Below are 27,081 nucleotides of genomic sequence, written 5' to 3'. Positions count from 1 at the left end.
AATTTGCAAGATGTAAAAGCAATTTGTAAAACAGTGTTGCATACCATATTATACGCGGCGCTGTGCAATGCATATCTAATGCACGCTGTCAATGTGAATGTCTATTAAGCTGTCGAAGCCTGTTCACTCACAGGCTGCTTCACTGCAAATATCTGTGAATTGTGTTGAGATTTAACAGGTAGTCTGTCCCACCTCCAGCACACTGTCTCTGTAGGAGCTGAGCAGATTGCTTCAGGGGGAAGAAATTGTTATCATCACTCCTCAAGCTAACCCATTTTAAGATGAAGGCTCCATGTTGTAATGCACATTTTAACATTTATTGGTTTTGACCATTTTGTAGATCGCTATGGTGGTTGACAGGGTGGAAAACTAAGAAGAAGAAGGGCCTTTATTATCATTGTACATATATACAACGGAATTTGTCCTCTGTATTTCACCCATCCTAATTACAGTTAGACACAATCCAACCACTCGGAGCAGTGGGCAGCGATAGTCCGGCACTCAGGGACCAACTCCAGATGGAGAAACGATGCCTTGGTCAATTGCAGTGAAAGGAGCAGACCCCAAAGACCATAAAGGAAACCCACGCAGACACAGCAAGAACATGAAAACTCTATACAGAAAGGGTGGGAAGCGATCCTACAACGTTCTTGCTGTAAGGCACCAGTGCTAACCACTAAGCCACCGTGCTGCCAAATGCAAAAAATGCTTACAAATGACAAAAAAACACTTGCATCAATTCAAGAACATGTTGCATGAAAAAATGTCTTGCAGATTGGAAAAGAAAAGCACTTGTAAACATCCATCCATCCATTTTCTTCCGCTTTATCCGGAGTCAGGTCGCGGGGGCAGCAGCTCGAGCAAAGCCGCCCAGACCTCCCGATCCATACACACCTCCCCCAGCTCCTCCGGGGGAAGCCCAAGGCGCTCCCAAGCCAGCCGAGAGATGTAGTCCCTCCAGCGTGTCCTGGGTCTTCCCCGGGGCCTCCTCCCAGTGGGACATGCCCGGAACACCTCTCCAGCGAGGCGTCCAGGGGGCATCCGGAAAAGATGCCCGAGCCACCTCAACTGACTCCTTTCGACGTGGAGGAGCAGCGGCTCGACTCCGAGCTCCTCCCGAGTGACCGAGCTCCTCACCCTATCTCTAAGGGAGCGCCCAGCCACCCTGCGGAGGAAACTCATCTCGGCCGCTTGTACTCGCGATCTCGTTCTTTCGGTCATGAGCCAAATCTCATGACCATAGGTGAGGGTCAGAACATAGATTGATCGGTAATTCAAGAGCTTTGCCCACCGACTCAGCTCTCTCTTCACCACGACGGTCCGATACAGCGACCGCATCACTGCAGACGCTGCACCGATCCGTCTATCGATCTCACGCTCCATCCGTCCCTCACTCGTGAACAAGACCCCGAGATACTTAAACTCCTCCACTTGAGGCAAGGACACTCCACCGACCTGAAGAGTGCAAAGCACCTTTTTCCGGTCGAGAACCATGGCCTCGGATTTGGAGGTGCTGATTTTCATCCCGGACACTTCACACTCGGCTGCAAACTGCCCCAGTGCATGCTGAAGGTCCTGATTTGACGAAGCCAACAGAACCACATCGTCCGCAAACAGCAGAGACGAGATTCTGTGGTTCCCAAACCAGACCCCCTCTACACCCTGGCTGCGCCTAGAAATTCTGTCCATAACAATAACGAACAGAACCGGTGACAAAGGGCAGCCCTGGCGGAGGCCAACGTGCACTGGAAACAGGTTTGACTTACTACCGGCAATGCGAACCAAGCTCCTGCTGCGGTCGTACAGGGACCTGATAGCCCTTAGCAAAGGACCCCGGACCCCATACTCCCGGAGCACTCCCCACAGGGTGCCCCGAGGGACACGGTCGAACGCCTTCTCCAGATCCACAAAACACATGTGGACTGGTTGGGCAAACTCCCATGAACCCTCGAGCACCCGATGAAGCGTGTAGAGCTGGTCCAGTGTGCCGCGACCAGGACGAAAACCACACTGCTCCTCCTGAATCCGAGGTTCGACCATTGGTCAAATTCTCCTCTCCAGTACTCTGGAATAGACCTTACCGGGGAGGCTGAGGAGTGTGATCCCCCTATAGTTGGAACACACCCTCCAGTCCCCCTTCTTAAACAGAGGTACCACCACCCCGGTCTGCCAATCCAGAGGCACTGTCCCCGATCGCCACGCGATGTTGCAGAGGCATGTCAGCCAAGACAGCCCCACAACATCCAGGGACTTAAGGTACTCAGGACGGATTTCATCCACCCCAGGAGCCTTGCCACCACGGAGCTTTCTAACCACCTCGGTGACTTCGGCCTGGGTAATGGATGAGTCCGCCTCTGAGTCCCCAGTCTCTGCTTCCTCTTCGGAAGATGTGACAATGGGATTGAGGAGATCCTCGAAGTACTCCTTCCACCGCCCGACAACATCCCCAGTCAGGGTGAACAGCTCCCCACCCGCACCGTAAACAGTGCTGGTGGAGAGCTGCTTCCACCTCCTGAGGCTTGTAAACATGTAAACTTTACTTGTAAACATAGAGCACAAATATAGTGTATAGCACACATGCGTTCTATTATATGACACAGAAACAGATCCCTGTCATATGATTGGTGGATTGTATGTCATGTGACATTCATTACTCATCCCACTATGTGAGTGAAGTCATGTACAGTGTGTTTTGGCGCTATTAACTGTGCAATTTTGTCCCATACATTTTATTCTATTGCACACTTCCATTACCATTTGATAACAAGAGTCATCAGGAGATAAATATGCCGTCCCCCAATCCCCACAAATCATTAATAAAAAGTTTCAGGGGATAACCCAAGTACACCCTTATGCTAAATATGAATGAAATGGGTCAACTGGCTCTTGATCTATAGCACTAAAAATGGTGGCAATGACAATTTCTTGAATATCTTGCTGTGACCTTGAAATTGACCCCAAGGTCACCATAATTGACTGAGGCCAGGGAATCACTCAACTACACCCTTGTGCTAAATATGAATACAAATTGGTCAACTAACTCTTGAGATATCATGCTAAGATGTGAAAATGGACGTCCAGACAGATGGACAGGCTAATCGCTATATCCCCCTTATTTCATACCAAGAAGAGAAAAATGCTTGCATGATATGATGAATGTAAATCCAGCAGCTGCCGTGTCCGCATGGACATATTTAGCTGTTGTTGAAGTGCTATCAGATGAAGAATTAATTATACAAATTCTTATTGGGATTCCTCACTGACTTGAAGAAGCAGAGGTATGCACAAGACACACTGAACTCAGCAGTGTGGCACCGGCTCGCCTGCAGGGCAGAGTGAGCTGCTCAGTCCTGCTGCCCTCTTATTCCTAGTTGCAGAAGAAATGTATAATTTTATGTGAAATATCAAGTGATGCAGATCTATTTAGGTCTCATATAAAACAAATAATGAAAATGCATTATTTGTATACTGTATAATGCACTGCAAATAAAACAAACAAAATAACATGAACATCTAGCTAGATTAAGTGTAAACTCAATCTATCAATCAATAAAGTAAATAAATAAACTTGCTCAGCTCTGCTGACTAGGTAGAGATAAAGACTGGAGCGCCATGATGCACTAAACAGTTTGTCAGTTAAAAGACCTCCAGGCAGAAACTGTTGGGAAGGTGTCGTAGCACGGACCCACAACAGGGGGCGCAAATGAACGGACAATGAATAAGCCAAAAAGGTAACAATTTAATGTTGTGATAATACACAACGAAACGTACAGTAATTTGCACAGTCAATTTAACACCAGGTGACGTGTGGGCAGGCTCGAAGATAGAAGACCCCCGACGAGAGAGAAGCCGCGTCCCACACGGCTTCCACCACCAACGGTCTGAAGAACACCGGAGCCGCCAAGTCCCGAGTCCCCAGGTGGCCTCTGTCTTCGGCTGTCGACCCTGGTACTGCTGGCAGAAAGCAGAAATATGATGAGTGAGTGTGAGTCCGCACACTCAGTAATTCTCAGTCCAAACACAGTGAGGAGGGAGCACCTCCACCTCCAAACTAGGAACACACTAGCAGCTCCTGTAACCACTTATCTGGATGGAGTGAGAGGCGAAGACGTCGCTTCTCTCACTGACCGCCAACCCAGCTGAAAGGGCACCACAGGACAACGGCTGCAAACAGATCAGACGTAAGTCACAGTTTAAATTCAGCAGAGAAATTACCTTGGTAATGGTAGTCGATTTCTCGGCGGGGAGGTGGAGTTGCAGTCCGGCTTTTATGGTGGTGATGATGAACGAGTGACAGCTGGTGCAGAGGATGAGTGACAGCTGTCACTTCTTCTGGGTCTGGCGCCCTCTCGTGCTTGGAGCCCGCACTCCAAGCAGGGCGCCCTTTGGTGGTGGTGGGCCAGCAGTACCTCCTCTTCAGCGGCCCACACAACAGAAACATCTTTTTGTCTTGTTAGTGCTTCCACTAAATTGTGGAGCTTGGCAAAGCATTTGTGTTTGGGTGTGTTCTGAATGTGCAGCAAACACACTATAAAATGTTGCATGTGCCCGCTGTGTTTGCAAGCTTTTTCTCTTTTTTTAATTTGCAAGACCTTATTTTATGCAACTGCATTTTTAAGTGTTTTCTGCATTTGCTAGTAATTAAATTAACTTTGGGGAAAACCACTTCCCTAGTTTCCAAATTAAAGCATAAATGAATGAAAGGCATCAGAGGGCTCACTGTACACACCACAATATAAATGTACAAGTAAATATACAGTACCTGCCAAAAGTTTGTACACACTTTCCCATACCCATTTTCAGACCATGTTTTCCGTGGCCTTGACCTTTGAACAAACTACTCCAAAATCTAATTACCTCAAAATATATATCCAATTAATATTCTCATCAAGTCTGAAAGAAATTCGTCCAGCCAGAATTATCTTGTTCACAGACATACACACGCCGGTGAATACTACTACTGCCAATTCACTGACACACAGAGTAATAAAAATGAAACATGCAAAATCTGCTGTTTTGACCATGAGCAAAATGGAATATATATATATATATATATATATATATATATATATATATGTATGTGTGTGTGTGTGTTAAACTAGGTGTGTTATCAGGTTACAAAAACATCATTTTCAGTTTTAGAAGTGTTAATTTCTCACAAGCTTTTACAGTATATAATATGATGACAGAGAGGTTATATTTACACAAGCAAATCAGAGTTTGCAGCTAGCAACCACACTGTGATGTTACGGTACAGCTCCACTCTGATTGGCTGTTACCCTGCAGCCCAGTCTCACGTTTTTTTTTTTTTCCGTGCTCCGTGACGAATTGAGTCAAATTTTTGTGACGGGATTTTTTTTTAACTCACTATTCCTAACCCTACTCCTACCCCTGACCCTAACCTGAACCACAACCTAATCTTACTCTTTCCCCCCACAACTAACCATAACCACCTACGACCCCCCCCGCTTCACTTTTAATTTCGTGCAGCCATCACGGAATTAATTACAATGAATTTGTGCTGCCGTGACGAAAATGAGGCGCTTTTCTTCACAATAACAGGAACCAATACATTAATGTATATTTCATGCTGCTGAATCATGACTTGCCGTGAGACCAGGTTGTACCCTGCCACTCAAAATTAAACTGAACAGCTTGAAACAGAATCAAATATGGCCATCGGGTATTGTGAACCACTGTCTCAATGAGAAAAAGTGATGTCACAATTTGCATAGATTTTTAAAGTTATTTCAACTTAACTAAAGGTATTTCAACTTAACTATGGAAGTCTTGTGGTATTAATTCAGTTGATAGTTGAAATAATTAAGTTTAAATAACTTTTAAAAAATCTATTCTCGTTGAGAGAGCAGTTCTTATTTTAGAGTGTAGTTCCACATGGACTAACTTGCTCACAGCTCCTGGAGTTCCCAAGCAGTCTCTCTGCCAAAGTACTAATCAGGACCTCCACTGCTGCACCATTGAATGCTGACAGGACCGGGTGTACTCATAGCAGTATGGCTGTGATGTGCAGCTCAACTGCTGTAGCCTGCCATTTTTCACAATGTTCTGAAACTTTGTTTAAGCCCCTGCTGCCAAAGTACAGGAACTACAGAAATGGACAAAGTTTGGTATTGCTGTTGCATCACACAATGTACGTCCCTGGTTCAAAGCCAACCATGACCCAGTCTCAGTGTACATCTGGAGTGGTATCAAGAAGTCCATCCAGTAGTAGAGAAGCTTGAATGTTCGACGACTGGGTTGCTTGACGTGAGGACGTTTCGCTTCAAATCGCAGAAGCAATTATTTAGTCACTAGCCAATAGCAGTCTGCCTCTCAGTAGGAGGGGTCTGGTTTGGTTTAAAACTCCAGCTTTTGTGGCTTCTGTTTGTTCTTCTCTCCAAGGGTCAAGACAGAAGTCAGACTATCAGAGCAAGAATTTTAGCTGAGGAAGCTTCTGCGATTAGAAGCGAAACGTCGTCACGTCAAGCAACCCAGTCCAGTCGAAGATTCAAGCTTCTCTACTATGGAAACCACCTGGACAACTGAGAGCCTACAGAGAAACAAAGTCCATCCAGTGTCAAATTTGTGAGATTTTACGCAGATCTATGTTGACCAGATTTGCTGTAATGACCCCGAGCAAAGTCAGATATATAATCTTGGTTTTTAAGTACAACTGTAAAGGTGCAATGTACTGTATGTGTGTCTGTGTGTGCGTAACAAATAAAGACACAATCACAACTACAGATTGACAATTTCCAACAGAATGTCCATATTGTACAGCACCAAGAAGAAGGACCACCTCTGATGTTCTTAAGTAAACAGAGTTTAAATTGGTCATTATTATCTTTTCCACTTCAACAGATTCAGTTGTTGTAGTTAGACAGGTTGCTCAAGGTCTAAATACTTGAACCACGTAAGGTCGTACTTGTATCTAGAACGGTATGTTGGGCTATAGAAATGCAAGTAAATTCAATTCTGTTCACACATGTAATAATGCTTGAAAATCCAGAGTTTCTAGTGGATAAATTCATGGAAGCCTCTCCATTAGTGCACTGAGATCACACAAACCCTTGATGTAGCATTCTGGGTGGGTTGTGTTAAATTTTCTTCCCCCAGGGAACACATAACACAAGCACAATCTGTAAATGATTATATGTGCATTACCAAGTGTGTTAATATACTCCATCACTATTTTCATGGTGATCCCAGCATCCATTTGCATTATCTGAAGAGTAAATTGAAGTTTTGGAATGCTCAGTTTAGCCTGAAGCATTAGTTTATTTATTTATTTCAATATGAGCGTATTGGGTTTGAGCCCAACTGAAAACCCACCATTTTGCAATGCAAAACTGTGAATGGACTCAACGGATTTACGCCACACTCATTTGCGGCAGCATATGGATGTGCATCACATTTCTAGTGCTACTTCAGAGTCTGAGTGATGTACAGTTTATGAAATAACATTTTTTTTTTCTGTCTGGAGAAACAACCTTCAAATTTGCATATTTCGGCAACCAGTCATTTGCAGTGAAGAGGTTTTATCCGGTTTTTCCTGTACTGCAAACAGTGAAAAAAAACAGAAAAACATACTGCAGTATGACTAATCTACAAAAGCAGGATGGATGCACAATGGGGACCCTTACAATAGCTACAGCTGTAATACAACTGTAGCACATGCAAAAGGAACCCCTCCCGCTTTTGATGGATTTGAAGACATTACATGGTGCAGTGCTCTGCCTCTATGTACCTGTGGGGAGGGGAGGAGGAATGTGCGAGGGGGGGGTTGACGGACTCCAACAGCTGGTTCAATATTTCAGCCAGCAAACACAAGGCAAAACCTGGCTGAATTATGCACCTGGGGGGGACCTCATACCCACAATCCTCACCAAGGCCACGGCATCACAGGACTCCAAACAATATACCAATCTTTTGTTGCTGACTGATTACTGTTGGGATTTGCCTTCTTATTCTAGTTCATCTGGCAGGGCAGCTAATGTAGGGAATACATGTTGTCGGGCTGGAAGACAAACTGGCAGCCTCCCTGGACTTGACAAAACGGCTTCGTTCCAAGTAAAGCTCGCACGCTGGACTGATACCTCAATCACCGCTCTCTCATGTGGCAGTTGCCAGTTTCATCCGGGTCCAGGTAATACTCGTGATTCGGTCCAGGTCTGCAGAAAGGACCTTGGTGGAAGGAAAGCTGACAGAAAATATTGGCAGCCGCGGCCGGCGAGCAACATAACAGCATCCGCTCTTCAAAAATGCATTGTGGTATAGATGGCAAAGTGCACATGAGCTTGTGCAGGCGTGGATGACGGAGTGCAGCGAATTATTCACAGGCTGTTTACGTATCGGCCCGTCCTGGTAGCGCTGCGTTAAATTGCATGGAAAATATTGATGAAGTGCGCCCGAGGGCTGCAGCCCTGTTGTGTCCAGATCAATAATTTAACCATTTGTTTTATCCTCTTTTCGAGCCCGCAAGCTCTCTGTTTAGGAATGTGGGCTCCTTCAGACATTTAATCGTTTAAGTCTCCATCACCAGCCAAACAATAAATTAAACAGTCGTACCAACATAACATCTATTAAGATTTTCGGGAAGGATTTAATTCCAACCCAGTAAACATGAAGATTGCTTTTGAAAGAAAAAAGGAAAATAAGGGGGCTAAATTATTGTTTATGGCAATTCTTTGGTAATGGCTTTTCTGTCCGCATCCCCCTCCCTCCCACCCCCTCCCCACAGTTTCTGTTTAGTTTTAATTTCACACACTTTGACTTTCTGGACATCTCCCGCCTGACAAGAACATAACGATTATGGTTTTAATCTTCTGACATGGAAAATGAGAGGAAAATATCATTTCCATTAAGCGCTGAGACAAGAGAAACAAGGTAGCGGTTAAACAAAACACAGAACTACATGGCTCTCACGTACGGGGGAAAAATTATTTGAGAGATCTAACCGGAGAAGGAAGGCAGTTTCCCTTTGAGTTCTTTCAGCTGGCTTTAAATCCTATTACTTGATGATCTTATTGGCGTGGGATAATTGAGGGAAATTGACCCATTCTGATCAAATCGAGTCTTCGCTGCAGTCCACATGAAGAAGCTTTATTACTTTATCCTCAGAAATCGCGGCTATTATTTTGTTCTTTGTGTGTGGTCTGTTTTTAAAGACACAATGTGCTTGCTGTGAGGTTGCATTAGTTTTGTGGTAAATGTGTCAGATCGTACTGAAACTCATTGATTGTATTTCTGCAACAAATCAAGGCGATCCCACACTGATGTTACTCACTGTTCTTCATTAGTTTTGTAGCATTTTTTATTTGAGTTTTTGAGCTTCATGAGTATACAAATAATGAATAATATTTATGAGTGCAATGGTACGAATATTTCATGAGGTGAAAGATGGAATGCCATCTTTCACCTCATGAAATATTCATACCGTTGAACAAATGAAAAAACATTGTTTTATATAATGCCTAAAAATTTGATATTTTATTCATTTATAAACAAGAAAAAGGACTTACATTTTGGAGTGTGACACTGGTCCTTTGAGGTCAAGAGGTTTCAAACATTTCAACGTGAATTTTAAATAGCAGTCCAATCTAATCCAAAATTGGTCTCAGTCAACTTACAAAAACAGTCAAATAGTTAAAAAAAACACACACACACACAAAAAAAACAAACAAATCCTGATGGTCTAGTCCGTAGCTGATGTCATGGTTTTCACGGTCCAGTGAAAATTTGTGACCGAAAGCTCTTCATCCGACAGTGGTTCTACTTTTGCTAGATACATCCCAGCAGATATTGCACATGCCTCCTATGTAACTGAGCGCGTTGATCCGTCTTGATTAGTGGTGATCCTTAATATAGCATGACAGCATTCTTCTCTGACATGCGCACAATTACAACCTGCTGCACGGCATTCAGTTTCATTGCTGGCTCTATCCATCTCCTCCTCCTTTCTGTGCCACTCCATGGCACAGAGCCCAACAAAGCATGCAGTCACAAAGTTCTTCTGCTGTGGATTTTGAGGAGCAAACTGGAGCGATCTGAATTGTTCAACAGCTGATGGATGACTATGGGGGTGTGTCTGGAGACAATTTGCCTCATTCGCAATGTGACAGAACTTGATGCGCTGTTACGTGCGATAGCACGCAACAACGCGGAACATTATTCTTGACCATGCGTAATGGTTCCTGATAATTCTCCAGCAACACCTGCCATTAATCGTAACATGTGGTAAGAGGTTGCAGCAGTTCCTGCGGAGACCTGATGGTTCTGCCCTGAATCATCACATTCGTGATCAGCAGCCAAGAATGTATACTTTGTGGCATTCGTGACTTGTCGTCATTATGTGTAAATGCAGCATTACGGGATACTTGATTTGCTTTTCCTTTTGTGTCAGTAGAATGAGCAGTGTCAACAAGCTGCCAAATGCCATCACCGCAGCGTGCAATGGTACAAATCACATTGGCACCAAATTTGCATGCTAAATGGAGCACAATGGCAAATAGGACAAATGATCAATATAACATGTAACATGTGACATACAAACCACCAATCAAATGGTAAGGATCTGTTCAGGCATTATATAATAGATAATATTGGTTATAGCAGGAGGTACACAGTGTTTGGCATAAGTCCAACTTCAGCAATACCTAAAGTACAGTAAGTCCCTTCAGCTTGTCCCTCTTTTCCCCACCATTCAGGTCGTCACAACTGATACGAAATACATCTGCAGTTTGATTTGGCACAAGATTTATGCTTGATGCTGGACCTGATGCAACTCTGTATTACAGGGAAAATGGACAAGGGTGGTCTTGAACCAGGAAGCTTCAATCTGGGAACAAGCACACAAACCACTTGGCCACTAAACCTGCCATAAACTGTTAGCTCAAAGCAAGCAAATTTCGATGGCATCAGATGAAGCCCCAGTGAAATGAAAGCTATTGCAGTTTCTTGACTGGCCACTTGAGGCTGACTCCAGAAGAGCACATTCTCATAGGAGACAGTGTTAAAATGTCCAAAATTAGAGGAGAAATAATCATGTCTACAAAAAACAGTTTTGCCTCCATGGTAGTTTCCTCCTCCATGACAACTGTAATTGGGTTGAATTTTTCTCCAACGTCTTTGTTTAAGATGTTTTAAGCCATACATTTCTGTATAATTGTGGGTATGGTTGCTTTGAGTAACAGCAGCTTAGTAGTATGTTTTATATAAAGGAGGTTGTTCAAGGTTGCTGTCCATACGTTCCATGGTCTGCTAGACAGATGTGGGCGGGACTTTCTACTTAAATTTCTCTTACTAAAAAATTATATTTATATTAATAATAATGGTATTATGGTGTTTGCTGTGTAAAAAAAAAAAAAAAAAAAAAAAAAATTCTGAGGGAATTTTATTTAAAAAATACAAACCCAAACAGCTCATGTTGAATGACTTTGAATTAGATTCAGTTACTAAGTTCAGTGCTAAGTTACAGATGAAGTCTCAGTCACTAAAATTGCCTTTAGCCTTGATAAAACTTGTTGCGTGTGCAAACCTGACCTATTTGCATGATCAGCATCCACAATTTTGTGCAGTCAGGTGGACATGCCCCAAACTGCATATTCACAAAGACAAATGTGTTAAATGTAAAACGTAGGCTAATTTGCACATTTGAAAGAAGCAGTCCTCAGTGAGCATCATTAATAAATCAGTATGCACATATTTTTGCACAAGCTATGGTGTACACACATTTTTACACACATAAACCTTTAGAAATAAGACCCTAAGCATTGCCTTGCTAGTAATAATTTGTTACCTTTTCAGCTAAATTTACCTGTCCTGGCTCCTGGTTTGTAGTGGTTTGACCTAAAATCAAACTGAGGTCTACATACTCGTAGTCTAACTCCTTATCCAACTGGTCCCATTGGAGGTAGAGCGGGTTAGGCTACATGGATCATCAAAAATGAGTATGTAACATCAAAAGCTACACTGCCAAGCTCATGTGTGTCTGACTAATGAAGAAAACTCCCCAGCACTAATGGAAGTGAAGCCTATAAGGTAGATGAATTATATATTAAAAGCATAATATTTTGGCATTACAGCTTTGTGTAAAACTGATAAAAGAATACCACCATTTGACAAGTCATTATAATGCCGTTATCTTCAAAAGTGTCAGCAGCGACATGGAGCGGCGCATTAACGACAACCCATCATAACATCCCCATCATAGTGTCATTAAGTGGCGCTTTCAAAGCCCCCTTAATGATCATAACAGTGCCAGATTTCAGATGTGAATCAGATATGAGCTCCCCATGTGTATGAATGCTGCCGCAACAGTTTAATTTATGCTTGTGTGCTGTAACCTTGTGCAAGTGTGCGATAAAGCAAAGATCTGTACAGAGAGCTCAAGGCAGCAATGAATGAACTCACAACTCACCCACAATATGCAGAGAAAAGAAAAGAATGCGGTGAGGCAAAAGAAGTAAACAGAGATGTAAAATAAGATGAAAAAGGAGGGTGATGGGTGTGGTGGCTTCAGCAGTGTGTGTACATGATCAGATTTAGATTGTTGCAGGGGAAGATGGATGTTAGCTACATCAAGACAGTCACTACAGGGATCACAGTCTCCCAACCTCCCACTTTTGGATGACCTCGACAGCTCCGAGGGATCAAGGTGCCAGATAACGCGGATGGTTTTCCAGGTTTTACCCAAACCCTAGTAGTTCCTGTTGCATGGGTTGCAGAATTCGGGTGATGGTCGTTACCTGAATTTAAATCAAACTGAAGGTCTAATGGTCCCTGCCCCCACAAAACTAATTAGTCCCTGTATGTTTTCCAGTCCCGCAGAGCACACCGTCATCATCATAAATAAATGAGAAGATGAGCAGATAAAAGAATCATTATGCCTCTTGAACAGGAAGTCTGCACTCTGCTTGACATGTTGACAGAGCCAGAATGATACAATAATTGTTCCTTATGAAAGGACATTATTGATCCTTATTTTATTGTTACTACCAGTTTAGTTAGTATATGTTTGTTTAAAATTGTTTCCGGTAGCAAGGAAGGTTTCATGTGTTCAAAAGGCCCTAAAGTGGAAGCACTGTTTACCTTTTGAATTATTGTTTATGTTTTATTATATAACGACTGAGTGGATCCTTGTCATTTGATTGGTTCTTTGTATGTGACATGACATGGATTATCATCCCATTTGTGTTGCATTGCATTTAGAGTGCGGCTTGGTTCCATTTAGAGTGCAAATTTGGTTCCATACATTTGGTACTATTGCACTCTGCACACACAAGCACGTGCGCACGTCCTCATGCGCGATCACATATGCGCGCACACAACACGCACGTGCACGCACACACAAAACAAATCCACTGTGCTGTCTGGAGGCTGTTGGAAGTTGGAAAGAAAAGCTGGACTAATTTCTGACATGATTTATTTTTTTTTGCTCCACTGAGGACGTACACAGACTTTTTTTGGTAGTACATGCACACACAAACGCCGACCAGGTTGCGTGTGTGCACGCACGTGTGGGGGGGGGAACGACTCTCCCGAGACATAATTTGATTGAGCTAACTGATGCTGCTAATTCACACACACACACACACACACACACACACACACACACACACACACACACACACACACACACACACACACACACACACACACACAAAACAAATGCACTTTGCTGTCTGGAGGCTGTTAGCAGGAAGAAAGAAGAAAAGACTCATTTCTCATGTGATTTTTTTTTCGCTGCACTGAGGATGTACACAGTTCACCAACCCGGTTGCGTGTGTGTGCGCGTGTGTGCGCATGGGGGACAATGACACGATGATTTGATTGAGCTAACTGACGCTGCTTGCAACATACACACACAGACAAAATCCACTCTGCTGTAAGCTGCCTGGATGCATGCAGACCTGTTCACATGAAACGCTGATGTGATTTTTGGCTTGACTCAGGAACTACAGTCTTTTTTATGGAAATCTGAAGTCAGTGCACAGCATCACTGGACTACACATCACAGTGGAACACCAAAATATAAGTCCCTTTTCTGTTGTTTATAAATTAATAAAATATCAAATGACAAGGATTTATTTTTGCCGTTATATGAAACAAATCATGAATGTTTTTAAATTCTTTCAATGGAACAAATATTTAATTCGGTGAAAGCTGGAACATACTATTCAATGAGGCAAAGCCGAGTTGAATGGTATGTTCCAGCTTTCACCTCATGAAATATTCATACCATTGAACTCATAAACATTCATTATTTGTATAATATGTACTTGGGTCAGCCACAATCAAATGGTCATGAATTTTGCACAAGGGGTGATTTTTGACTTTTATCCAATACGGACCAGCTTTTGTCAAACGTAAAATGTAGTCATTTCAACACATGGGTTGAAAATTTCATGAAGTATCCTCATCAGATAAAATTTTTACAGTATACAAATAATGAATGTTTATGAGTTCAATGGTACGAATATTCATAAAATTACAGAAGGAATGTTCCATTCAACGAGGTAAATTTGTTCCATTTTATGACTTTATTTTATATAACAGTGAAAATAGGTCCTTGTCATTTGATACTTTATTATACAAATAATGAATGATTATGAGTTGAATGGTACATCCACCTTCACCGAATTAAATATATTAATTCCACTGATTGAATGAAAAACATTAATTATTCATTTAATATAGCGGCAAAAATAGATCCTTGACATTTGATATTTTATAAATGTATATAAACAACATAAAAGGGACTCACATTTTGGTGTGCATCACTGGTGCTTTGATGTCAACATTCCAACAGAAACTTTAAATAGGAGTACAAAATTGTTCTCAGTCAACTTGCAATATCAGTCAGATATTTCAAAAACAATTCTGACAATGTAGTCCATGATGCCATGCACTGACTTCATGTACTTCCTCAGTCCAGTGAAAAATCGCATCAGAAATTTGTCCAGCTCTTCATCGTAACAGCTCTTCATGCCTCCAAGAGGTTTGTGGCGTTGTGGATTTGGTTTTCTTTGTGTGTGTTAGAAGAATTATCACCGTCAATTAGCTCCTTCAAATCGTTGTCCGTCAGCAAAACAAGAGGTTGGATGCTTGTAGCTCTTCAGCAGCGAGATACCCTCATGACGGCCAACTAGAATATCAAACAGGTTTGATTTTCATCTGACCATATGATCGGCGATCAGGAGGTGTTGTGAGATGTTAAACATAGCTCGTTACTCCATGTATACTAAATGAGGCAGGACACGCAATTTACCTGAAACTCTGTGTGATCCAAAAAATTCTTGCACGAATGAAAAATCAGATGAAAAAGGGCTAAAACTCGCACAGTGTAAACCCATCTTAAGAACTGAATGTCTGGCACCAGTAGATCATGGCAGTGTTCTATTTATTCGTGACACCAGTTATATCAGACGGTTATTTAATTACAACTTGGCTTTTTTTTTTTTTTTTGAACATGCCTGTTTTTACAAATAAAAAAATGTAATATTTTACAAAAGCACATTTATCTGTAAACACCAACACACGACACACCTCACATTAACGTGTTGGTTTACATAATGAATGACTCAACAAAATCAGTGTTAGCAGAGGCACATTTTACCCAGAATCCTTTGCGATCTGTCTGTGTTTGTTACAAAACTTCAGAATTAGTGCATTATTCAACATTAAAAGATATATGTTATATTTTAACTTTGTACAAATGAGAGAACTGACATTAATGGAGTTATTCTATCAGTATTCATTTTATTTATACACCAAACCATAACTCAGCATTGCTTTATTTTCCAAGACTTCCGCCTGACAGCAGCATTGTGATTGAGTAGAGAGTTGAGCTTCATGGCTTCTCTCAGCTTGCTTCTGTGGTGGAAGCCATGTAGTAAACAGGAGCTTCCAGCAGGGGGCAAGATGTTCAAAGACAGAAGTGCTGGCGCATTGTTTGGATTTGTTGTCACTTTTGATGCTACCAGAAGTGATTGTGGTGTCTAAACTCAAAATCAGCTTGTTAGTAGTTGCAAATGTACCAGAGACAATACTGGAATTTATTGGTTATCTGTAACTTCCCATACATTTTTGGGTGGTTTATTGTTTTATCTTTATCAAAGATAACTTTTCAGTTATCTGATTATCTGTTATCGAAGTTATTATTTTTTTTTTTTGGTTATCTGTGCCCACCACTGCCTCAGCCTATCTACACAGGAATAAAAGCACTAGGCTCCTCCAAATCTGCAGTCACTCCAAACAGGTAGGTTGGTCCTGATGGATGACTGCTGAACTATTATTTTAGGCTGGCTACTTTGAGTAGTTATACAAGGCTGATCCTCAAACCACGATGTTACACATCTCCATCTGTGCTATTGGAGTAGACTTCCTCCAGATAGGTGGAGATGATGTTGTCCTGCCATTACAAACAATCTTTATTTAAAGCTGGGCTACATTACAAGTAATGGCCAAGAGGTTGATGTGGTAGGCTTTTCACCAGAAGATCCTTGGTTCAAATCTCTTTCAGGCTGGAAAACTCTTTAGACCCTTTCTGCCACTGTATTCCTGTTCTACTCTCTTTAAATTAATTTTAATTTAAAAAAATGAATTAAATTCAATTACTCTCATCCTTTGCCAGATCAAGTGAACATCAGCTGAGACAGGTGTGAGTAGAGCAGGGAGAAATGGAAAATTACTGCTTTGTAGATTGTTGGAGAAGCTGCAAACATGGATTTTTTGTATAACACTGCTGCATTTTAGGTTATTTTTCTCTCCTGTGGAGACCACAGCCAGTGTGCTGACTGTGACATTAATCTAAGCTGGGTAATGACCAAAGTTTAGGGCAACAAGGTTCAGGTGTGTTTTACCCTGTGAGAGGCTTTAAAGGTAAACAGGTCATGACACACTAACACTGATTTGAAGCAACAAGAGTAGAGAGTGAGGTTGCACATTATAAAGGAAGGACAAAGGCCAGAGATGTAGAAAAAAGTCAATTGTGGCAGGAAAAGAACAGTGAAGACACCCCAAGGCATTCTAATGTGGGTCTAAGTTAGAGTGAGCGTGTACTGTATACTGTGTGTGCACAAACCTATTGTTAGCATCTTGTTCTTATATTTGAGCTGCAATATGATAATTAATGGAATTACTATTTTGTAACTGAACCAAAAAGTAAAATTTGTCACTTGAGAAAAGCCATTTTAAACATATTCAAATGTTTACTATATTTGCAATTTCATGTTCAAAACTACCACAATCCTACAGTTTCTATGTTTTTCAAGCTCCCTTACTGAAACATAAATTGTCCGTCAACATTCTTCTATGAGATACTTCGAGGAAATCAAGTGGCATAGGAATAGTACTGTAGGAATAGTTTCCCTACTCATATCATAATCATGACTCTTTTTATATTAATAAATTACACAGCTAAGTACTGAGCAAGTCATTGATAAATTTAGGTCCATATTTGCCCAAATCCATTATATTCAGTGTAGTGTTGACTTCAACATTTAATCATATATTTCCAGTAAATATTGTTCTTACATTAATTAGGTTGATGTAAGAAAATATATATCTACATACAGTAGTGTTCAGAATAATAGTAGTGCTATGTGACTAAAAAGATTAATCCAGGTTTTGAGTATATTTCTTATTGTTACATGGGAAACAAGGTACCAGTAGATTCAGTAGATTCTCACAAATCCAACAAGATCAAGCATTCATGATATACACACTCTTAAGGCTATGAAATTGGGCTATTAGTAAAAAAGTAGAAAAGGGGGTGTTCAAAATAATAGTAGTGTGGCATTCAGTCAGTGAGTTCGTCAATTTTGTGGAACAAACAGGTGTGAATCAGGTGTCCCCTATTTAAGGATGAAGCCAGCACCTGTTGAACATGCTTTTCTCTTTGAAAGCCTGAGGAAAATGGGACGTTCAAGACCTTGTTCAGAATAACAGCGTAGTTTGATTAAAAAGTTGATTGGAGAGGGGAAAACTTATACTCAGGTGCAAAAATTATAGGCTATTCATCTACAATGATCTCCAATGCTTTAAAATGCACAAAAAAACCAGAGTACACCCTGGACAGGATGCCAGGGGCCTCATATACAAAGACTTGCGTGGATTTCCTACTGAAACATGGCATACGCCAAAACCCAGAAAGTGGCATAAGCACAAAAAAATTCAGATGTATCAAAGTGTGCATACACATGGATCTAAGCACGTTCTTTTGTACATCCCACTGAATGTGGAAATGAGCACATATGCAGAAGTACCAAACTCCTCCCTGCCCATGCCTCTATTTAATTATGCAAATGTATCTAAATAGGCCCGCGGGCCTTGGAATTCCCCTCTCTGTTTGGAATGATCATGGTAAGAAAAGGAATTTAACAGAGTGTGAGCTACAGATGAAGTGGAGTAAATGAAGTAAATGTAACTGAATTGGAGACACGCAGGGATATTTTATTTGGTACCCTGTCAACCAGAATAAATGTGAAATAGAAGCAGCGCACACACACTAAAGTTAAAGAGAATGATGCGCCGTCGCTGACAGTGTGTGATATCACAATTATATGCATGCACTTATTGACAAATACTGAACACAGGGAGACAATTGGGAGCTTGTTAAGAAGCTCTAGTTTCACCAACAAGAAACAAAAACAATAGTAATAATAACAAAAAACATATTTGGATATGCACATGCCAAAATGTGCCCGCGCTGGTTTTATTCAAAACAATTATGTGAATAAATGATTTAGTTATCATGCACCGTGCCAGACGGGGAACGAAATGTGGGGTGACAGGTAGGGGTCTTGATGGAAGGGGACCATTGATGGAATGAAAATATTTCCTATTAACAATAACAAATTCATCATGTGATGGCACCTTTATAGTAATATGTGTGCAGTCAATAGCTCTGATTACATTAGGGAAACTGGCTCTCGCTGCAAATTGTGCTTTAATGTTAGAATGTGATGTACCTGGATGTCATTCAGATAATTGTGTTCCACACAGCTGGCATGGCTCCACTCAAGGTTGGCTGGCACACTCCTGACCGATTGGCCAGTTCCTGCTTGATTGCCCCTGTTGCCAAGAAGCACAGCGTGAGCAGCACCTGTGTCAGCACAGACAACTCCTGGCTCCTTGCCGTATTGCACTCTAAGGCTGGCCGCAGTTCTGTGAGCAATTTGGCATTGGTAATCGAAATCGGCTTATGAGCCAATTATCATCAATTGCAACTAAATCCTCGCGTTCCCTGAATACACGCTCAAGTCAGATTGCACTATTTGGAAGGTCCTCTAACAACACTAATGCAGCCATAGTTAATGCCATTTTATGCATCACTTTGTGCATGCTTTTATGTCCATATATATATAATTGCTAACATGTGGGTGTGTTAATTGTTCATCACTGCGTTGCTGATGTGCACATCACTCTAATGACTTCTTGTTTTCACACTATTAACAGTGTCCCAGCATCACCTCTATGTGTCAGCAGTGGAACAATATTTGTAGAAACGTGCGTATGTCAGCCTCAGGATATACACACTCTTAAGGCTATGAAATTGGGCTATTAGTAAAAAAAATTAGGAAAGGGGGTGTTCACAATAATAGTAGCATCTGCTGTTGACGCTACAAACTCAAAACTATTATGTTCAAACTGCTTTTCAGAATCAGAATCAGAAGAAGTTTATTGCCATTGCCAATGAACAGGATTCACAGACTAGGAATTTGCTTCGATATAATGGTGCAACATTAAATAGAGAGCAATATAAAATGCTAAGATAAAATATACAATATGTGCCAAAATAAGACAAAATATAAGATAAAAAATGACATATGAAATATGAAAGGCTGTGTGCAACAGAAAAACAGAAAGAAAGAGAAACAGAAAAAAAAGTGCAGTGGGAGGAGTGCAATTAAAACCAAATTACATTGTCTAAAGTGACCCGTGATAAAATGATAAAGTGACAGAGTTAAGGTTAAGGTGACTGAGTTATGAGGAGTTCATGAGTCTAACGGCAGAGGGGAAGAAACTGTTCTTATTGCGGGAGGTTCTGGTCCAGATGGACCGTAGCCTCCTGCCCGAGGGGAGTGGTTTGAATAGACTGTGTGCAGGGTGAGAAGGGTCAGCTGTGATCCGACCTGCTCGGCCCAGAGTCCTGGAGACGTGAAGGTCATGGAGAGATGGAAGGCTACAGCCGATCACCTTCTCAGCAGAGGCCACAATGCGCTGCAGTCTGTGTCTGTCCCTGGCTGTGGCCCCGGCGTACCACACCATGATGGAGGAGCAGAGGATGGACTCGATGATGGCCATGTAGAACTGCACCATCAGCTGGACAGGCAGCTTGGCCTTCTTCAGCTGCCGCAGGAAGTACATCCTCTGCTGGGCCTTCTTGATGAGGGAGCTGATGGTTGACTCCCACTTGAGGTCCTGGGTGATGGTGGTGCCAAGGAAGCGGTGACAGTCCACAGTGGTGATGGGGCTGTTGGTGAGGGCGAGGGAGGGTGGGGGGGCTGTGGCTTTCCTGAAGTCCACGATCATCTCCACTGTTTTCTGGGCGTTGAGCTCCAAGTTGTTGCTGCTACACCAGGTCACCAGCTGGTCCACCTCCCTCCTGTAGGCAGACTCATCCCCATCCAAAATGAGTCCGATGAGGGTGGTGTCGTCCGCAAACTTGATGAGCTTTACGGAGTCGTGGCTGGAGGTGCAGAGGGCAGAGGGGAAAGGACACAGCCCTGTGGAGGTCCTGTGCTGAGAGCCCGAGTGTTCGAGACGTTCTTTCCCAGCCTCACATGCTGACTCCGGTCCGTCAGGAAGTCTGTGATCCACCTGCAGGTGGAGTCGGGCACGTGGAGCAGAGAAAGCTTGTCCTGGAGCAAAGCCGGAAGGATGGTGTTGAATGCAGAGCTGAAGTCCACAAACAGGATCCTAGCGTAGGTTCCTGGGGAGTCCAGGTGCTGCAGGATGGAGTGCAGGGCCAGGTTTATGGCGTCGTCTACAGACCTGTTGGCTCTGTAGGCAAACTGCAGGGGGTCCAGGAGGGGGTCGGTGATGGACTTCAGGTGGGACAGAACCAGGCGTTCGAAGGTCTTCATGACTACAGACGTGAGAGCCACAGGCCTGTAGTCATTAAGTCCAGTGATGCATGGTTTCTTGGGGACTGGAACTATAATGGAGGACTTGAGGCAGACTGGAACATGGCATGACTCCAGGGAGGTGTTGAAGATCCCCGTGAAGACTGGGGCCAGCTCATCAGCGCAGTGTCTCAGGGTGGCAGGAGAGACACAGTCTGGGCCCGGGACCTTCCGTGGATTCAGCCTTTTTAAGTGTCTTCTCACGTCCTCCTCTTGGACGGAGAGGGCAACGGGGGGAGTGGGGAGGGCAGCGGTGAAAGGGGGGAGGTCCATGGTGTTTGAATATCCAGTTGTGTGGGGGGTGGGGAGGTGTGAGTCCTTGTCTTCAAAGCGTGAATAGAAGACGTTCAGGTCGTTGGCCAGCTTCAGGTCGTCAATAGAAAGAGGTGCTTTGGGCTTGTTGGTGATCTCTTTCAACCCCCTCCACACAGAGGCTGAGTCGTTGGCAGAGAACCTTTGCTGTAGACGTGAACTGTACATGGATTTAGCCTTTGCCACCTCCTTGCTAAATCTGTACTTTGCACCTCTATAGCTGTCTCTGTCTCCTTCTCTGAAAGCCACCTCTTTCTGCTGACGGAGCTGCCAGAGTTTAGGTGTGAACCAGGGCTTGTCATTGTTATATCTCACCCTGGTGCGCTGTGGGATGATGCTGTCTTCACAGAAATTAATATATGATGTCACAGTGTCCGTGTAGTCATCTAGACTGTCTGCTGAAGCCTCAAACATATCCCAATCCATAGTGCCCAAGCACGCGCGTAGCTCCTCCACAGCTTCATTGCTCCACACTTTAGATGTCCTCACAACAGGTTTAGAGAGTTTTAGTCTCTGTCTGTATGTGGGGATCAAGTGGACCATCACGTGATCTGAGAGTCCCAAAGCTGCACGGGCCAGCACTCGGTACACACCACTCACTGTCGTGTAACAATGATCTAACGTGCTCCCTTCTCTGGTCGGGCATTTAACAAACTGTTTGTATTTTGGTAATTCTTGACTGAGATTCCCTTTGTTAAAATCACAGCAAATTATAACAAGGGAGTCCGGAAAGTCTCTCTCCACGCTCATAATCTGATCCGCGAGCGTGTGTTCGGCCTCGTGCACGTCCGCGCTCGGTGGAATATACACAGAGCAAATTATGAAAGAGTTAAACTTACGTGGAGAGTAGAACGGTCTGCAGTTTATGAGGAGATATTCCAGAGAGGGACAGCAGTGTTGGGAGATCATAGTCACATCGGAGCACCAGGCGTTGTTGATATAGAAGCAGAGTCCTCCCCCTCTAGTTTTTCCACCAGAGAGTGCTCGGTCTCTGTCTGCGTGGAGGAGTTGGAATCCCTCTAGTTGGAGCGCGCAGTCCGGTGTCTGTGCATTTAACCACGTCTCCGTGAAGCACAGTACACAAGATGAGGAGAAATCTCTATTCTTCTTCATCAGCAGTGCCAGCTCATCCATCTTGTTAAGGAGTGAGCGGACGTTGGAGAGAAATATCCCAGGCAGGGGCGTGCGCGTGCCCCTTCGTCTGAGGCGCACGAGAGCTCCAGCTCGTTTTCCTCTCTCCCGGCATCTCACTCTTTTGGCCAAAAAGTGAACCAGTTCAGCTGCAGGCACTAAAAAATCTGGCGTAATGTCCGTGGGTGTTGTTGATCTGAAGTTTAGAAGCTCCTCACGGGTGTAGGAGCACGATGACGCACGATTTACGCACAAAAACAGACAAAACAGGGAGCACCAGAATACCAGGGCGCCTTCACTTGGCGCCATCTTAGCAATACTGTGAATCACTAAACTAGTATTTAGTTGTATAACCACAGTTTTTCATGAATTCTTCACATCTGCGAGGCATTAATTTTGTTGGTTTGGAACCAAGATTTTGCTCGTTTACTAGTGTGCTTGGGGTCATTGTCTTGTTGAAACACCCATTTCAAGGGCATGTCCTCTTCAGGCAACATGACCTCTTCAAGTATTCTGACATATCCAAACTGATCCATGATACCTGGTATGCGATATATAGGCCCAACACCATAGTAGGAGAAACATGCCCATATCATGATGCTTGCACCACCATGCTTCACTGTCTTCACTGTGAACTGTGGCTTGAATTCAGAGTTTGGGGGTCATCTCACAAACTGTCTGCGGCCCTTGGACCAAAAAAGAACTATTTTACTCATCAGTCCACAAAATATTCCTCCATTTCTCTTTAGGCCAGGTGATGTGTTCTTTGGCAAATTGTAACCTCTTCTGCACGTCTTTTATTTAACAGAGGGACTTTGCGGGGGATTCTTGCAAATAAATAGCTTCACACAGGCATCTTCTAACTGTCACAGCACTTACAGGTAACTGTAGACTGTTTTTGATCATCCTGGAGCTGATCAGTGGGTGAGCCTTTGCCATTCTGGTTATTCTTCTATCCATTTTGATGGTTGTTTTCCGTTTTCTTCCACACGTCTCTGGTTTTTTTGTCCATTTTAAAGCATTGAAGATCATTGTAGATGAAAAGCGTATAATTTTTTGCACCTGCATATAAGTTTTCCCCTCTCCAATCAACTTTTTAATCAAACTACGCTGTTCTTCTGAACAATGTCTTGACTGTCCCATTTTCCTCAGGCTTTCAAAGAAAAAAGCATGTTCAACAGGTGCTGGCTTCATCCTTACATAGGGGACACCTGATTCACACCTGTTTGTTCCACAAAATTGACAAACTCACTGACTGAATGCCACACTACTGTTATTGTGAACACCCCCTTTTCTACTTTTTTTTTACTAATACAACCCCTGGCAGTAATTATGGAATCACGGCCTCGGAGGATGTTCATTCAGTTGTTTAATTTTGTAGAAAAAAAGCAGATCACAGACATGACACAAAACTAAAGTCATTTCAAATGGCAACTTTCTGGCTTTAAGAAACACTATAAGAAATCAGGAAAAAAAATTGTGGCAGTCAGTAACGGTTACTTTTTTAGACCAAGCAGAGGGAAAAAAATATGGAATCACTCAATTCTGAGGAAAAAATTATGGAATCATAAAAAACAAAAGAACGCTCCAACACATCACTAGTATTCTGTTGCACCACCTCTGGCTTTTATAACAGCTTGCAGTCTCTGAGGCATGGACTTAATGAGTGACAAACAGTACTCTTCATCAATCTGGCTCCAACTTTCTCTGATTGCTGTTGCCAGGTCAGCTTTGCAGGTTGGAGCCTTGTCATGGACCATTTTCTTCAACTTCCACCAAAGATTTTCAATTGGATTACGATCCGGACTATTTGCAGGCCATGACATTGACCCTATGTGTCTTTTTGCAAGGAATGTTTTCACAGTTTTTGCTCTATGGCAAGATGCATTATCATCTTGAAAAGTTATTTCATCATCCCCAAACATCCTTTCAATTGATGGGATAACAAATGTGTCCAAAATATCAATGTAAACTTGTGCATTTATTGATGATGTAATGACAACCATCTCCCCAGTGCCTTTACCTGACATGCAGCCCCATATCATCAATGACTGTGGAAATTTACATGTTCTCTTCAGGCAGTCATCTTTATAAATCTCATTAGAACGGCACCAAACAAAAGTTCCACCATCATCACCTTGCCCAGTGCAGATTCGAGATTCATCACTGAATATGACTTTCATCCAGTCATCCACAGGCCACGATTGCTTTTCCTTAACCCATTGTAACCTTGTTTTTTTCTGTTTAGGTGTTAATGATGGCTTTCGTTTAGCTTTTCTGTATGTAAATCCCATTTCCTTTAGGCGGTTTCTTACAGTTCGGTCACAGACTTTGACTCCAGTTTCCTCCCATTCATTCCTCATTTGTTTTGTTGTGCAATTTCGATTTTTGAGACATATTGCTTTAAGTTTTCTGTCTTGACGCTTTGATGTCTTCCTTGGTCTACCAGTATGTTTGCCTTTAACAACCTTCCCATGTTGTTTGTATTTGGTCCAGAGTTTAGACACAGCTGACTGTGAACAACCAACATCTTTTGCAACATTGCATGATGATTTACCCTCTTTTAAGAGTTTCATAATCCTCTCCTTTGTTTCAATTGACATCTCTCGTGTTGGAGCCATGATTCATGTCAGTCCACTTGGTGCAACAGCTCTCCAAGGTGTGATCACTCCTTTTTAGATGCAGACTAACGAGCAGATCTGATTTGATGCAGGTGTTAGTTTTGGGGATGAAAATTTACAGGGTGATTCCATAATTTTTTCCTCAGAATTGAGTGAGTCCATATTTTTTTCCCTCTGCTTGGTCTAAAAAGTAACCGTTACTGACTGCCACAATTTTTTTTCTTGATTTCTTATAGTGTTTCTTAAAGCCAGAAAGTTGCCATTTGAAATGACTTTAGTTTTGTGTCATGTCTGTGATCTGCTTTTTTTCTACAAAATTAAACAACTGAATGAACATCCTCCAAGGCCGGTGATTCCATAATTATTGCCAGGGGTTGTAGCCCAATTTCATAGCCTTAAGAGTGTGTATATCATGAATGCTTGGTCTTGTTGGATTTGTGAGAATCTACTGAATCTACTGGTACCTTGTTTCCCATGTAACAATAAGAAATATACTCAAAACCTGGATTAATCTTTTTAGTCACATAGCACTACTATTATTCCAAACACTACTGTACATAGCTGATAGGCCCAGATTTTTTCTGCCTTATGCTGTGTTCACACCGGACACCACGCGACACCACAAATTTGCATCCCTCATGATGGACGTGCCACCATCACCCGGTGTGTCGCTCTGCTTGGGCGGAAATGTTCGCTGTGATAATTTGCCCCAGTGCATCATCAAATAGGAGGAGCTTCCATTCTGCTCTCCATCAAGTCAACATGGTGGACCTTGATCACACAGAGCGACTTGCTGTGCTCTATTTGTTGTGGAAAGCTGACAAACGTCACCAGCGGTGCCGTCCCTGGGTTCACAACATCCTCATGAGAGATTCCTAATTTGGGGAGTTTCATCATTTGCTGCAGGAGCTGCATCTGGATGACGGCTGCTTTCAGCGGTACTTCCGCCTCTCCAGGACCTAGTTTGATGACCTCCAGTCCTGTTCACGCACGCACATGTGAACAATTAAAAAAAAAAAAACTGGCTGCTGCTGCAGTTCCTCGCTCTCCCCTCCAACTCTGTCATAATTGTTATAAACCAATCACCATTTGTTTTATTATACATCTGTGTAATAAAATAAAAATAAAATAAAATTGGCTTTACGGACGATTCGTTCACGCACATGTGAACAAAGAAAAAAAGCCTGCTGCTGCAGTTCATCACTCTCCCCTCAAACTCTGTCATAATTGTGTTAAATAAAGGACAAAAGGGACATAAGTCCTCCTCACAGGCTGATTGGCAGAGACAGGACATGTCCACATCAAATACAAACTCCAGACATTTCCACGTCACTCCATATCCAGTCCCTGATTGGTCATCGCGGCGCGACAAGACGAAAAAGTTCAGATTTTTCAACTTGGGGAAGAGGGTGACGTGACGCGATATCGGGCCATAAATGCACCAATCGCTCAAAAAATCGCTTTATTCGCGTCACTTTATTTGCGTCCATTGCGTCACATTGCGTGGCTTGGACTTTTGTGGCGCCACAATGCGTCCTTCCATAGGGATTACATGGCAACCTCTCACCGCTGTCGCATGCATGGAGTCCGGTGTGAACGTGGCATAAGCAGTGATTATAAAACATCAACAAACAGGTATCAGGTATCAAACCTGCAAACCTTCTCAAACCTCCTTCACACAAAATGTCAGCCATTTCTCGTCATAGCAAACAATAGCAAGGGAGTTATTTTCTCCCACAATGCCTCCACACATATGTAGACAACATAGACACAACACTCAGCCTACCTCCTTGGATGCAGCACACAGAGCCGGCCCAAGGCATACGCCAACTACGCGGTCGCTTAGGGCCTCCACGCCACCAGGGGGCCCCAAGAGCACCGAGACGTTG

This window comes from Thalassophryne amazonica, chromosome 10 (genome assembly GCF_902500255.1).
Source record: "Thalassophryne amazonica chromosome 10, fThaAma1.1, whole genome shotgun sequence".
In the NCBI taxonomy this organism is placed as follows: Eukaryota; Metazoa; Chordata; class Actinopteri; order Batrachoidiformes; family Batrachoididae; genus Thalassophryne; species Thalassophryne amazonica.
The sequence above is the reverse complement of the archived record's forward strand: the minus strand, read 5'-3'. Positions refer to the sequence as shown.